This window comes from Monodelphis domestica, chromosome 4 (genome assembly GCF_027887165.1).
Source record: "Monodelphis domestica isolate mMonDom1 chromosome 4, mMonDom1.pri, whole genome shotgun sequence".
NCBI classification, from domain to species: domain Eukaryota; kingdom Metazoa; phylum Chordata; class Mammalia; order Didelphimorphia; family Didelphidae; genus Monodelphis; species Monodelphis domestica.
The window spans coordinates 314,696,172-314,711,048 of record NC_077230.1 but is presented as its reverse complement, the minus strand read 5'-3'; positions in this window follow the sequence as shown (position 1 = coordinate 314,711,048).

The following is a 14,877-nucleotide window of genomic DNA, read 5'->3' as shown; positions in this document are numbered from 1 at the left end:
AACAAGTCACTACCTTCTTGGGGCTCAGTTTCCTTGTTTGTAAAATGAGGGAAATAGCTAGATAATTTCTGAGTTCCCTTCTCAACTTCAGGGTTATGTACCTAAATTCAGCAACCTCGAAGGAGGGATAACTATGGAGATGGACAGGAAACCAAAGAGTAGCATAATTTTTTTTTTTTCAGTATACAGCAGATACAGAAAAATGTGGAGTGTCTTAACAAAAGAATATCTCAGAAAGGGTAAATATCAGGGAGTTCTATTACATTTCTATTTTCATTCTATTTCTATTCTATTCATTCTATTTACATTCCTAGACCACAGCCTCTAGCACACTTTTTTTCATACCCAACCCTTATCTTCCCACTCCAATACCATCTCCAGAATGGCATAGTGGATGGAGTGTTGGACTTTGCAATCAGGGAGATTTGTGTAGGAGTCCTTCATCAGATCCTCACTAGTTAGAAGACCACGAGGAATTTATTTAATCGGTTCTTATTTACCTATGAAATGGGAATCATCATAATGCTTACCTCACTTGGTTATTGTACAAAGCAAATGAGATCATGTATATAAAGTATTTTACACACCATGACCCATTTTCCCATTCATCTCCCCCCATTCTGTACTAATACTCATTTAGCCTGTGTTATCTTTTGTTGCTCAGTCATTTCAGTTGCATCTGGCTCTTTAGGACCTTATTTGAGATTTTTTTAGCAAAGATACTTGAGTGTTTTTCCATTTCCTTCTCCAGATCATTTTATAGATAAGGAAACTGAAGCAAAGAGGGTTACGCAGCAAGTAAGGGTCTGCAACCAAATTTGAACTCAAGTCTTCCTGACTAAAAAGCTCAGAATTCAATCCAACTGCATCACTTAGTTTTTCTTTATCATACCCTGTGTTATAGTCTCAGTTCATCTGCTGCTGCTACTCCTCCCTGCCCTCCTGCCACCATTACTTCTGTTGACCCAGTGGCATAGTTGAAGAACCACAGCACCCTCGCTCTATCTCTGGACCTAGTGGTCTAGCCTCCATAGTTATGGCTTTCAAACATTATCAAGAATATCTCCAAGGAGATCACAACTGGTCATGTGATATGTATAATCCTCACTAAGATGCTAAATTACTGCTCTAATCCTTACTCCATGTGTCTGAGTTCTAACATAATTGGATATAAAAATAACTGACATTTATATTCTGTTCCAAGGGTTGAAAAGCATTTTTCAAGAATTATTTCTTTTGAGCCTCACAACAACCCTGTGAAGTAGTTGCTATAGATAGTATTGTTCCTGTTTTAAAGATAAAAGGGTCAGTCATAGTAAATGACCTGCTCATGATGGAACAGCTAATTAGTATCAGAGGCAGGGTTTGAACCCAGGTCTCTCCTGATCCCAGGTCCTTCCCACTATTCATAATTCCTACTTTGTTGGGATGTATGGGGTATTCAGGGAGCTCTAGCATCTCTGTGGTAATGACTTACTAAGACCTTTTCAGGGCTACCCATCTGCCTTTCACCCAAGTCATTAGCTCAGCTCAGAGCTTGAGCAGACATCAAAGATGACAAAAGCATCTACTCTACACATGAGTAAGTCAAGACATGACCTCATGATGTCATTGGCTCTCTTTAAAAAATGAAGGATACATGTAAAACCCAGAGGAATTGTGTGTTAGCTACGGGAGGGGGATTGGGAAGGGTAGGGAAAAAACATGAATCTTGTAACCATGGGAAAATATTCTAAATTAAATAAAATTTTTAGAAAATGAAGGAAAAACAATAGTTGCTAAGTTTTCACTGTACTTGGTTTTTAAATGTTAAACTTTGATTTACATTAGGAAATCTGATTTTTAAGTATTATTGATTTATTTCCCCTTATAGTATTTAATAATATTTTTATGGTATAAATATGTGTATACAAACATAGCTATTTGGCACAGTGGATAGAGCACCAGACCTGGAGTCAGGAAGACTTGAGTTCAAATGTGACCTCATATATTTAGTAGCTGTGTGACCCTGGACAAGTCATTTAACTGTGTGCCTCAGGTTCCCCATCTGCAAGATGACTGGGAGGCAGAAATGGCAAACCATTCTGGTATATTTACCAAAACAAAACAAAACAAAACAAAAAAAAAACACCCAAACACTCAAACATGACTGAAACAAATAAAAAACAAAAATATATACTACATTGCCCAAGGGCTCGTAGCTAATAAGGATTTGATACAAGAGCCAAACACAGTTATTTCTGATGCCAAAGTCCAACCCTACCCTTCTGGGGTGTGGTATGAATCTCTATATGTTTCTATATGCTCTATGTCTCCTATTAGACTATAACCTCTGTAAGGACTGAGATGTACCTTTACAAGTAACTGACATTTGTGTGGCACCTTAAGTATTTCGAACATTCTTTTACATACATTATCACATAGGAGTCTTTACAGCAACTCTAGAAGTAGAAATAGCCAGATACAGAAAGGGAGACAGAAACAGACAAAGTGAGGCACCAAAAAAATTTTTTTAAAAAGAGACAGAAACAGAGAGACAGAAAATGAGATAGAAAGGAACAGAGAGAGAAACTAGCTCATGGTTATATAGATAGTAAGTACCCAATTTGGAATTTCAATCTAGGACTCTCTTTCCACTAATGTAGTGGAAGCATTTTCAAGTTCCACCTGACTTTGCCCACCAATCCATCTCAGAGATGCAACATACCCCAGTGAATGGTGTTTATACTAAACAGAAGCTGCAAGTAAATTCTAATCAATTTAAGGTATTTAATGTCTTCAAATCTAGAAAAACGAAGAGTAATGAAATTCAAATCATATACCAACTTATTGGTATTTGGGGGGGTGTATTTCCTACTCTGAGCTCTAGGAGAAGAAATATCTTGTCAACACCAGCTATAATTTAAGATTGGATCCCTGTTTCATATTATGAATAATCCTTTTCAGGGTCAGCCATGGTGTCAGTCAGATTACCTTTACACCCTTCCTTTTTTCCCCCTCCTCACTTCCCTTTGCAATTAAAATGTTCAAAGATCCCAAAGCATAAAATGAAAAATTGAGGCAACAGATAATATCTTGTTTTCCTCACCAGCCATTGTCCTAGAGCAGTGTTGGGGAATCTTTTTAGAGACTGCATGCCCAAACTGTACCTTCAAGCTTCCTCTATGCCCCCCACATTTCAGCAGAGAGTGGAGAAAGGAAGTGTTCGTATTGGACTACTGAACAAAGAGATGGGGCATGTGAAAAATGTCCTCAGGCTCAATGGAGAAGGAGAACAGAGCAGCCCCCTCTGTTCCATTGGGGCATGTGTGTCACATCTTCACCAACATGGCCCTAGTATATCCACAAATGAAAAAACTAGCCAAGATTCAGTAGAAATTTTACACCTGGTCTGTATTTCATTTCTATGGATTGCTAGTAGTCTTATCACTTAATCAAATTTAGAGAGCATTTACTACTAAATAGGAGAGAAGAGATGAGCCTCTTAAAATAAATCCCATGAGCCTAGTACTAGGCTATATTAGTCTGATTGGGTCCCAGATATCTCCTGACTGATCTCAACATTCATTCTACTACACCAGGTTTACTCCCCAGTGCTACATCACATTATCTTGGTATGTCCTCAGTGTCTAAGAGTGCCTTGTGTATAGTCTATCTTTAACAAATATAGAATAAATAAATGTTTGGGGTCATAAAAAGGATTAATTAATGGGATTTCATGATATTTAGTATGTTGTTTCTGTCTTCTATAACCAACTACTATAGAAAGAAAAGCATATTGAGGTATGAGGTAGCATAGCCTAAAGCCATATTGACAAATTTATGACACCAGGACAGAGGTGGCTACTCCCTTCCCTCTCTACACACAACTGAGGACATTTCTCCTATCACCTGCCTCTCTGCCCAGCAAGCCAATGGGATGGCTTTTTCCCTCCTCTGTCTGAGGTAAGGGAGCAGTTCACATGCAATGTGAGAGTTGCAGTTTGGGCACTTGGTCTCTAAAAGGTTCACCATCACTGGCCTAAAGAATCTTGATTGTTTGGATGACCTAGGTTCAAATATCACCTTAGATACTTAGTTGTTTAAGTCTGGACAGGAAGGAAGAATAAAAGGGAACCAGGAAGGAAAAGAAGCTGGGGAGATATAATGGGGAAGAGGGAGGACAGAATCAGAGATGGGAGAAAAGATGGAGGGGAGGGAAAGATGGAGAAAGGAGGGGAAGAAGAGGAGGGCAGAAATGAGATATAAAGGAGGAAAGGAAAAGGATGGAGGAGAAAAAAAGGAAAGAAGAGATGGAAAGGAAGGGAAGGAGAGCGTTACAGAAAGAAGGAAGGAAGGAACGAAGGAACAAAGGAAGGAAGGAACGTAGGTAGGAAGGAATGAAGGAACGAAGGAAGAAAGGAAGGATGCAGACATTTATTTATAAGTGTTTATTATGTTCCAAGTTACCCAGTTAAAGAGACAGAAGCAGAATTCAAATCCAGATTATATGACTCCAAACCTAGCATTCTTTCTACCTTCCCATGCAATTTCTGAACCTTGGTTGAAGTATCTGTACCCACCTCACAGGACTGTTGCAAGGATCAAATGTGATAACATAAACAAAACACTCTACACACTTAAAAATGTATTAGCTAGCTTTATTTTTGCACACAAAGCTTAGTTTCAATAGCTATCAAGACTTTTATTTCCTTAGGCCCTACCACATAGAATAAGTCTGACTTGATTTCATTCAGTTGTCATTAGAGTTTCATTACTTTTTCCTTCCTTTCCCACCATTAAGGTGGTTAAGAAGGCACTCTTTTTTTTTTTAACAGTTTAATATTATTCATCTATCTTTAGCAAGTTACATAAAAGGTTCTGAAAACTAATGAAGTTTCTACATCTTGAAAGGGGAAGAAGCTTAACAATTTCCATTGTATTGCTGTAAAGAAGGAGGTGACGCCCAGCACACTTATCTGTCTGACACATGCCAAGCAATGATAGGTGATGTTAACAGAAAGGTCAGATGTGTTCTCTGCCTCTTAAAAGACAGCGTACATGAGCTGTAGTGTTTCATGAAAGCTCATTTTCTCAGCTTCCATTGAGTTAACAATTCTAAAGCTGCTGTTCAGAAATAATGATGAATGCATGTATACGGTGATTTTTTTTTTCTATACTCAGGTTGACGTTAGTCATCTGCTGTGATTCATATAAACACTGTGGGACCAGTGTGGGTTGCATCTAACATGCTTAAATTTGAATTTAGTCTGACATACAGAATCTTTTTTCTTTTAATGGCACAATCTGGGATCTGTTCATTAGCTATGAGATTTTATATGTTAAGGAAGTGAACTGCAAAGACACAAAATTAGAAATGATCACAGATGATGATACCAGCAATATGATATTGGAACCTTGATGAATCATCTTGAAAACAGCAAGACCACAGTGTCACTCTTGGCACACGCACTGAAACCAATAACAGCTTCACTATTTCTCAAGGAACAGTTATCATCATTATTAACATGCAATGAATGAGCTTCCACTGTATGTAGGATGCTGGACTTCACAACCTCTACCTAGGATAAGAAACACGACAGACAGACAGACAAGGAGAGAGAGACAGAGACAGAGAGACAGAGACAGACAGGGACACAGAGAGTGGCAGAGACAGAGACAGAGTGAGAGACCAGAGAGAAGTGACAGAGAACCTTGTATAAGATCTGTCAAATTCAGCAGTTTGAGTTAGTGAGAAGAAGGGTTTATTCCAATAACTCTGAGATTGCTAATATTTTAATTCAGCTTAATAAAGGGAGGATGTATGGTACAGTGAAAAGATCCTCAGACTTGCTGGCTGAAGCTCTGAATTAGAGTTCTGACTTTGTTGTTTACTAACTATGATCACAGCTGAGTTACTCTTCATTGCTCTGGGGTTCAGTCTTCACCTATAAAATGAAAGAGCTAAATAGGATCATCTCAAAAGTTCTTTTAATCTCTAACATTTTACGATTCTGATATTTCATTAGGGTCCCCCTTATAAACTAAAGACCTGCCCTATCTTGGTTACTATTCTTGGTCTTATTCTGAAAATACTAATATTGAAAAAAGTTAGAAACTCCATCAGCAACAGCAATCTTTCTACTAGAAAGAATTCTTCCTATTCCTTGACATCAATCTACAATCCTGCCTAGCTCTAACATGTCTATGAATAACACCACCTGATTGTGCTGGTAGCTGGTTAGGTGTGATATGATAGTGATGAGACCAAAGTCACAGGTTCCATCCCTGACTCATGGTAACTATCTCTTTGCTGCACCCAGCCTGAAAGCTCCCATGACTAGCTACCTCACAAATTCAAATCTTGGGCCTATGAGGAACCATCTAATTGGACATGAACCCACTGGTCTGCCTCTATTTTCACAATTCAAAAGCAAGTCAGATCCCAGACCACACTGATAGTCATTGGTTCCATTTTTTCATCTTCCAAGGACTTTTCTCACTCCCTCTGAGGAAACTGTATTTGTTCTTGGGTCCTTACAATCATGGAAGGCACAATTGGAACTTTTCTGTTAGACATGCTTAAAGAACTCATTTATAAGGAACCTAAACTTGGCATGGTCATGCCTAATTCCTCCAAATCTCAGTAATAATTATCCAATTTTCCAGACTGTGGCTTCCACATCCTACTCTAGTTCCTGTCTTTTAGTCATGTCAATACTCATGAACACTTTGAGAAGAGAAACAAAGAAAAAAACTAATCTCATGGATTTAATTCTTGTTCCCCAAACTCCAACTTGTATCTCTGTCCCTTGCATAGTCTGTGAATAAATCTCACCTCCATCTTTTAGAATTCTTAGTTTCCTTCAAGATAGTTTATGATGTTCCATCTCTAACAAAAGGTGCTATTACCCTCTTCCAACTCCCCAACCTATCCAGCCAAGATTTTTGTGCTTACATGTTGTATTTTTCACTTGAATATTAGACCAGACAGGGCAGACAGTGGATTGGTTTGGATTGTTTGATCATGGTGGTTTTGTTTTTTCACTGGGGAAGTTGCTCTATTTCTTTGATATTGTATCCCCAGCACTTTGCACAATGCTTTATATATACTAGGCACTTAATGAATAATTGTTGGACACGTTCAAACTCAATCACACAGTACTCTGCTCATAAGAGAACTTAGTAAATGCCGAATTGAACCAAAGTAAAGGTAGATAGGTAGCCAGAGACAGATGTATGCATGCATACACAAATATTTACATACATATACACATTGATACAAATCTATAGACAGACATATATAGATAAACAGAATAAAAATAGCTTTTAATTAGCTGAAAATACATAACCTTGTATAATATCAGTAATGACAAGTTGAAGATAGGTTCTCCTTAGCAACAAATTAATCCATTTTACAGAAAGATCTCATTTATTCCTCAGGACAGTTACTCTAGGGATTGATCATTGTGAATATATTAATATGTTTGCTTATATCCTCAACTATGGGTGCTTTCTCTATTCAGTAGCAAAGCCTTTAACATGCCACACTTTTTCTAAGCCTGAAGGATCACCTGGGTCTCTAAAAACACAAAAATCCATCGGCAGGATCAGGGACCTGTTAACCTTTAGAGCTTTGATTAAAAACCTAGAAGACACTCTACTCATTGAACTTGACAGAGAGAAAGATTTAGTTTGAAGAAAGAAAAACTTCCTTTCAACTAAAAATATCTCTGGACATAATTGCAGTTTCTCCTTCCTCCAGTCAAACTCCCAAAATGGGATGGACTATTTCAGAAGGCAATCAATCAATTTTTTAAGTACCTACTATATACCTGACACTGAAAGACTGAAACAAAACAATTATTGTACTCAAGAAGCTTACATTCTATTGAAGGCACAGGAGAAAAACATATACACATCTAGGGAAATACAAAGTTATTTCAGTGGCACTGGTAGCTGTTTTGGTCAAGAGGAGCCTCTTGTAGAGGACAGAACTTGAATTAGGATTTGAAGAGAGCTAGGGATTCTAAGAGGCAGATGTGAGGAAGGAATATGTTCTAGGTGTGAGAAATAGCCTAGGCAAAGGGTGGAGGTGGAAGACACTACGGTAAATTAGAAATAGCAAGCAAGATAGTATATGTAGAAAAAGAGTGTGTGGAGAAGATAATAATGTGCAGTTTGAGCCTCAATAACAAGTCTAAGACTGAAAGGCAGGCAAGAGCTAGGCAAGTAGGGTTAAGTGATTTGCCCAGGTCAAACAGCTAGGAAGTATCTGAGGCCATATTTGAACCCAGATCCTCCTGACTCCAGGCCTGACTCTATTCACTGTGCCACCTACCTATCCTTGGGAAGAGCTTTAAAAGGTAAGCAGAGGTATTTATATTTTATCCTAGAGAGAACAGGGAACCACTGGACCTTTTGGAGCAGGTGACCTTTGCTTTAGAAATAGCTCTTTGGCAACTGTGTGGAAGATAAATGAGAGACAGGAAAAACTTGACTAGAGAGACCAAATAAGAGGTCATTGCAGTAGCCTAGGCAATGGGTGATAAGGGCTTGAATTGGGTAAAGTCTGTATGATTAGAGAATTCAAAACTAATATAAGAAATGTTGTCGAGGTAGAATCAACAATACTTGGCAGCTCATTAAATATTTGGAGAAAGAGAGCCAAGAGTCAAGAGTGAATCTAAAAAGAACTGTGAAGTTGGATGACTGGAAGAATAGTGATGCCTCCATATAAATAAGGAAGTTAGGAAAAAGGGATGAGTTTAGAGAGAAAGACGAGTTCTGTTTTAGACATGTTAAGCTGAAGCAGCTATGCAACATCCAAAGAGGAATCCAAAGAGCTACATGGCTGCCCATTATATTCATGTGTACATGTGAATATTTATCTGTATATGGATATGCATATAAATACACACATACATATATAGACATATATAAATTTAGTGTATGAGTTCTTTGAAGGTCCTTTCCTATTCTGAGATTGTGTTTCTGTGGTAAACCCAGAAGACTGGAGAATTTATCATATTCCAAACAATTTGAACAATCTGAGAACAAAGTTTCTAAAGGAACAATTTATCTCCAGAGCTTTTAAAACGTTTGCAAAGCAATATTTTTGTTTTGATTTTTAAGCCATTCGTACTACTATTAATAAAAAATAAAAATTTCACCAAAGTTAAAACACTTAGCTGCATCAGGAAATTAAGAAACCTAAATACCCAAAGATTCAAAAGAATCAAACTCAGCAGTTTCCATCAATGTCACAATATAGAAACATTTTGAACAAAGCAAACAACGCATGCCCTAGTATGTTGAGAATTGTCCTTTGGGGCTTGGTTTTTTTGTTTTGTTTTGTTTTGTTTTGTTGTCCTTTTAAGTGGATGCTGTTCAAAGGGAACCTTTAATTTTAAGTGCCCTTCAGGGAAACACCAGGAGTAGAAGCTCTGTGTTCCACTTTCCTGGAACAAGCTGTAAATAGACAAGGAGGGATAGGCTGACCCAGTGGTGTTTGGGGTACAGCAAAATGTTCCCAATTGTTGTTTTCAAATGTTTGGGTTTTCTGAAACCCAAAACACATTTTGCCCCAAGCTCTCTCTCCCTAGATTTTCATAAATCATGCGAATTTTAAGAGAAATTGAGTTTGGAAGTTTGTCATCTATTTATACAAGACTTGTTACAGTGTTGTTTACTAAGATTAATTAGGTGCCCAAGAAAGCTACTGAGAGTTTTTAGAATATTTCTCCACCATCTCCCACAGTCCCCTCGTCCACTGAAGAGGCATCATTTTGTCCATAGGATCAAAGCATGGGCCTCATCTGAGAACCAGCACAGTTGTAAGCCCAGAGCAAGCCCTGCTTTCTGGGACTGTTTTAATGCAAATTACTTTTCCTGATTCTGGGGGTGGAGAGAAGGTCATTGAAAATGCTAGCCAAGGAGAAAAGTCTCCAAAGGCCCTGTAGACATCACTTCCTTTATTAAAAATTTCAGTGATTCAATAGTGAATGAGCTAAAACATAGAATATTCTTGAAAATGAGTTAAGTGATAATTGAGGATTTGGCATAAAGCTAAAAATAGTAATGATGTGGGTGGTGGTAGAGTGGGCATCATAAGGAAGAAAGTAGTAACCACTCAATTTGGAAAATACAGATTGATTTATGAGGACTACCTCTTTAAGTCCTTGGGTTCATGAATAATATCATGGTTTGCTGTGGAGATAGCTGTAGGCAGGCAGTTGCTTCTCACAGATGGAGTTTCCTAAGTGAAGAGCCAGCAGTAATAAGTCATGGTTATTGGTGCCAGGAAGAGGCCTAAAATGACTTTCCAGAAACTTTCCTTTCCCGAGAGGTACAAGCTCCCTAGTGGGGAAATAATTAATTTTCTGGCACCCTTCTGAGGAGGGGAGTAGTGAGTGGGGGGGGGGGAGGATAGAGAAGCTAGTAGGAAAAGAAAAGCAATATATAAATGTAGTCTCAAAGTTCTCCAGACTCCGGGTCTCCTTTTGAAGGTCATTGTCAAAATCATCAGTGGAGCAAGATTCCATGTGATTACAATAGGAAGGTTTCAGGTAAAGTTTAATGTGCTCCCAAATGCAGAATAAAAATAAATGTTCAGTCATGAAGAATGCATGCTTTGCTAATAAACATAAAACTGGAGAATTACTCAGAAGCTGTTGGAAAAAAAGCATCCTGTTCAAAGCAAAGATCCAAGTTAAGGATCATTTCTCCTCTAAGAGATACAGGCAAGTCAGCAGGTTGGCTCAGCATCTCATAGTATCACATCTCACATTCTTTCTGAGACCATTAAGCATCAGCCCATCTGTCTTACCAAGGAGACATTGTTATAGCCATTGTGGATTGAATACCACCTTTTCAGTACACAAGGGACTTAGCAATAAAAATGGAGATACCTATAAATAGAGAAAAAGAGAGATCTCTGTTTCACTCTCTCCAAAGCTGGACAGAATGATATATAGGTCTCTGTCTCTGTCTCTGTCTCTGTCTCTGTCTCTGTCTGTCTCTCTCTGTCTCTCTCTGTCTCTGTCTCTGTCTCTCTCTCTCTCTCTCTCTCTCAATATATATATATATATATATATATATATATATATATATACACACACACACACATATGTAGATATGCCCATACATGCATATACTTGTGTATATACATCAAAAGCTGGACAGAATGACAGACAGTTCACAGTGTAAATTAGCTATATAAGTAGACAGATTAGCTCATAAAATGACCCCTATTTTGCCACTCTTTGTTTTTCTATCAGGAAGTCTTTGGGTGATTTTGGTGCTGCCCATATACAATCATGTTTTCATTTCCTAACCATATAATCAACCACAATTCAATTCTATACATCTCAGGGCAAAAGATCAGTGAGTACCAAGGGAATACCTCACCCAATCAGGGCACAGTCAAGAATCAAGAACTGAACTTCAAAGACATTTGAGCAACAAAATAATGGCAATATAATAGTTTAAAATTATTGTTTAGATATAATTTAATAGTTTAAAATAACATCATAGTTTTAAAATAGCAAAACAGATCAGGAAAGCAAGGTGCTGCCGGTGGCCTTTAATGTTAACTCTCTTTTATGTTAAGACATCTATCTGAATATTCCTATCTCTTTAATTTGTTTCCCCCTTTCTTTTAGGGTTTTAGTAAAGGATCATAATGTACCTGACAGCAAAATGGAAGAAAAAAAGTATTAAAAGACAAACAAAAACACAAAGCAAGCTTTATGATGATATCTAGTAAGGGAAAGCATACCTTCCCAAGAGTCAATCAGTCTTTTTCAAGTGCTCATTATGTGTTAGGCACTATACAAAATGCTGTGGATACAAATATAAATTATGGACTGAATGTCACCTTTTTAGTACATAGTGAAAGCATGAAAGAAAGCCAATTCCTCTGCCCTCCAGGAGCTTAAATTCTAATGGGGGAAGAAAACATATAAAAAGAATTTTAAAAGAAGGACAGGTAAAAGAATCAGTGTAGAGGAGAAAGTCCTGAAAAGATGTGTCAGCAGAGTGGCCTGGAGAACAATGAAGATAGTTGGCCTCACCTCTTCCTTAAACTGGTGATTGAGGAAGGAACCAGCCAATCAGAGAGAGAAGACTTGGGAATATGAAAATTAGTCCAGAAGTGAACTGAGCTTCAGGATTATAGGATTTCTCTGATCTTGCAGTGAAAGTTTTGTGGAGATGATGCTTTAGGTCTTCATTGTAATTTTTTAGTATAATAGTCTTGCTCTGAATCATTGAGTTGAATCAGTAAGAGTACTTTATTGAACAGCTCAAGAAATTGTCTAATAAAATTTAAAGATATCAAATGCAAAATGGTTAAAAAATTTTAAAGTTTTGTGCCAATAAATTAATTCTTCCACTGCTCACAAAATACAACTGTCCAGAACAACTTATTCCCCAAAGGTTCCAGATAGCCAAAATATTATTCCATTTCCATTTAATCTCCCCCTTTCTCTTGCAGTTTAACAAGACAAAGTTTCTCATACATTCTTGCCCTTTGAAAAAAGCCAACATATCTAGCACTTTGATATTTTATCACATACCCCAACCCCTATATCTACCATTCAAACACCAGATAGTCTCTGCTAAGCAGGTAAGACAAATCCAATGCTACCTTGTCAGTATTGTTGATTTCTCTTATTCTTTGCTAAATTTTCCTCTGGGTCATGCCCACTAATACTAGGTTTCTCCCTGTCTTTGACCCTCTCCACCACCTTTTTTCTAAAATGAATATCTGACCATGTCCCTCTCCCTTACTCCCTGATTTCATTGGAATTTCAGAATCAAATCACATTTTTTTGACTTGTTTGACAAGGATCAAGTATAAAATTCCTCTATTTAACTTTTAATGCACTTCACAACCTGGCCCTTTCCTATCTTTTTAATGTCTTTACACTTTACCCCTTTCCATATCATCTCCAATTGGCCTTCTAGCATTTCCTTTCACATAACAGTCCATATCTTGTTTCAATGCCTTTTTATTGACTGCTTTTCATTCCTGGAATGCTCTCCCTTCCTCATGCCTCTCTCCTAGCTATTCTGGTTTCCTTCAAAATTCAGCTTAAATCCAACCTTCTGCAAGAAGTCATTTCCACTCCCTTTCTACCTCACTCCCCATTGGTAGTGCCTTTCCTCAAAGGATATCTTACTTTGAGCTAAAACTATATATATATATACACATATATATATATATATTTCATATGTACATAGTTATTTATATGCCATCTGTCCCATTCAAATGTGAGCTCCTTGAAATAGGGGGGTGAGTTATTTGCTTTTGGTGGGGTTTCATTTCTGTGTATCCCTAGCACTTAGCACAATGCCTAGCACATAATAAGTACTTAGTAAAAGTGTATTGATTGATGATTACCTCAAATTAATGCAAAAATATATTCATTCTACCTTATAAACCATAGAGAAAATCATCCTTTGCTTGGGGTATTCTGACCATGAGACATTATCCTTAATCAAGAAGATCTCTATGAACTGACAATAACTTAAAAAGTATTTTTCCTAAGCAATTGTTGTATAGAGGCAGGAGAACTGTTTCTAGACTCGTTTCGTGATCTATAAAATGAAAAAGTTGGACTAAAAGGCCTATGAGGTCCTTTCCAGATCTATACTGTTGATTTTATGATCATATGCCCATTATCTTAAGGATACAGACTGATAATATGCAATAAATATCCCCCAAATAATCACATATCCTTTCTCAATAACTCCATTGTTAAGAGAACTGAAAATTAAGGGAACACCCATCAGTTGGGAAACAGTTGAATGATTTGTTATATATGATTATGATGGAATGCCCCTAGACTATAAGGAATGATGAGCAGATTGATTTTTAAACCATGGAAAGACCTATGTGAATTATTTAAAGTGAATTGAGTAGAATCAAGAGAACATTATATACAGCTACAGAGTTAATGTTTGAAGAATAACTTGTGAACATCTACTTTAAGAGAAAGAACTGAAAAATAGAAACATAAAAGACAGTTTATATTTTTTTTTGCATAAACTGACACTTTATCTAGTGTGTGGAGTGGAGGAAGAGATTACAATGCCTGGGAATTTGATGTAACAAACAACAAATAAAATTTTAAAATAAAATCTGGGAAAAACCTATTGTTAGGAAAATACCCTAAAAATATTATCACTGACAAAATAAAGAGAGAGGAAAGTGGTTCTGTTCAAAGATTTTCATAGCATCATTATATGTAATCACCCACATAAAAAAATTTGGAAGCAACAATAACCAATGGTTAGTTAATTAAATTGTGGCAAATACACTTAATAGAATACCATAAAGCAATAAAGATCATGAAAAATATTTTTTTAAAATGGAAAAAACTTCATAAAATAAGGAAAAGCTAAAAAAAGTAGAGTCAAAATAAAGATGTATGCTAATCACTACCCTATAAGAGAATCAAATTGCATAATATTTGTAAAATACTTGGTATAATGTTTGGAACATGATAAGGACTTAAATGCTTACTTGATTCACCTTTCTTTTCCTTTTAAGAGGAAAAGTCAGTCAACAAGCATTTATTAAACATTAATAATAAAAATAATCAATATATTAGATGTAAAATATAATACATATAAATAAAATAAAAAATTAATAGCTAACATACAAGATATATGCAGAGTATAATTTAAGGAGAAACTAACACTGACAGAATTGGGAAAGACCTTTGATAAGGATAGAGGAAACTAGGAAAGGTAAGAGCCAATAGTACGGAAGAAGAGAATTCCAGGCATTAGGGAAGCAGAGGGTATACCTGAAAGATACTTATAATACTTGATGCATTTAAATTAATCAACTTAGGGTAAAAAATTTCGAAGAAAATGGAAGTTGATTAT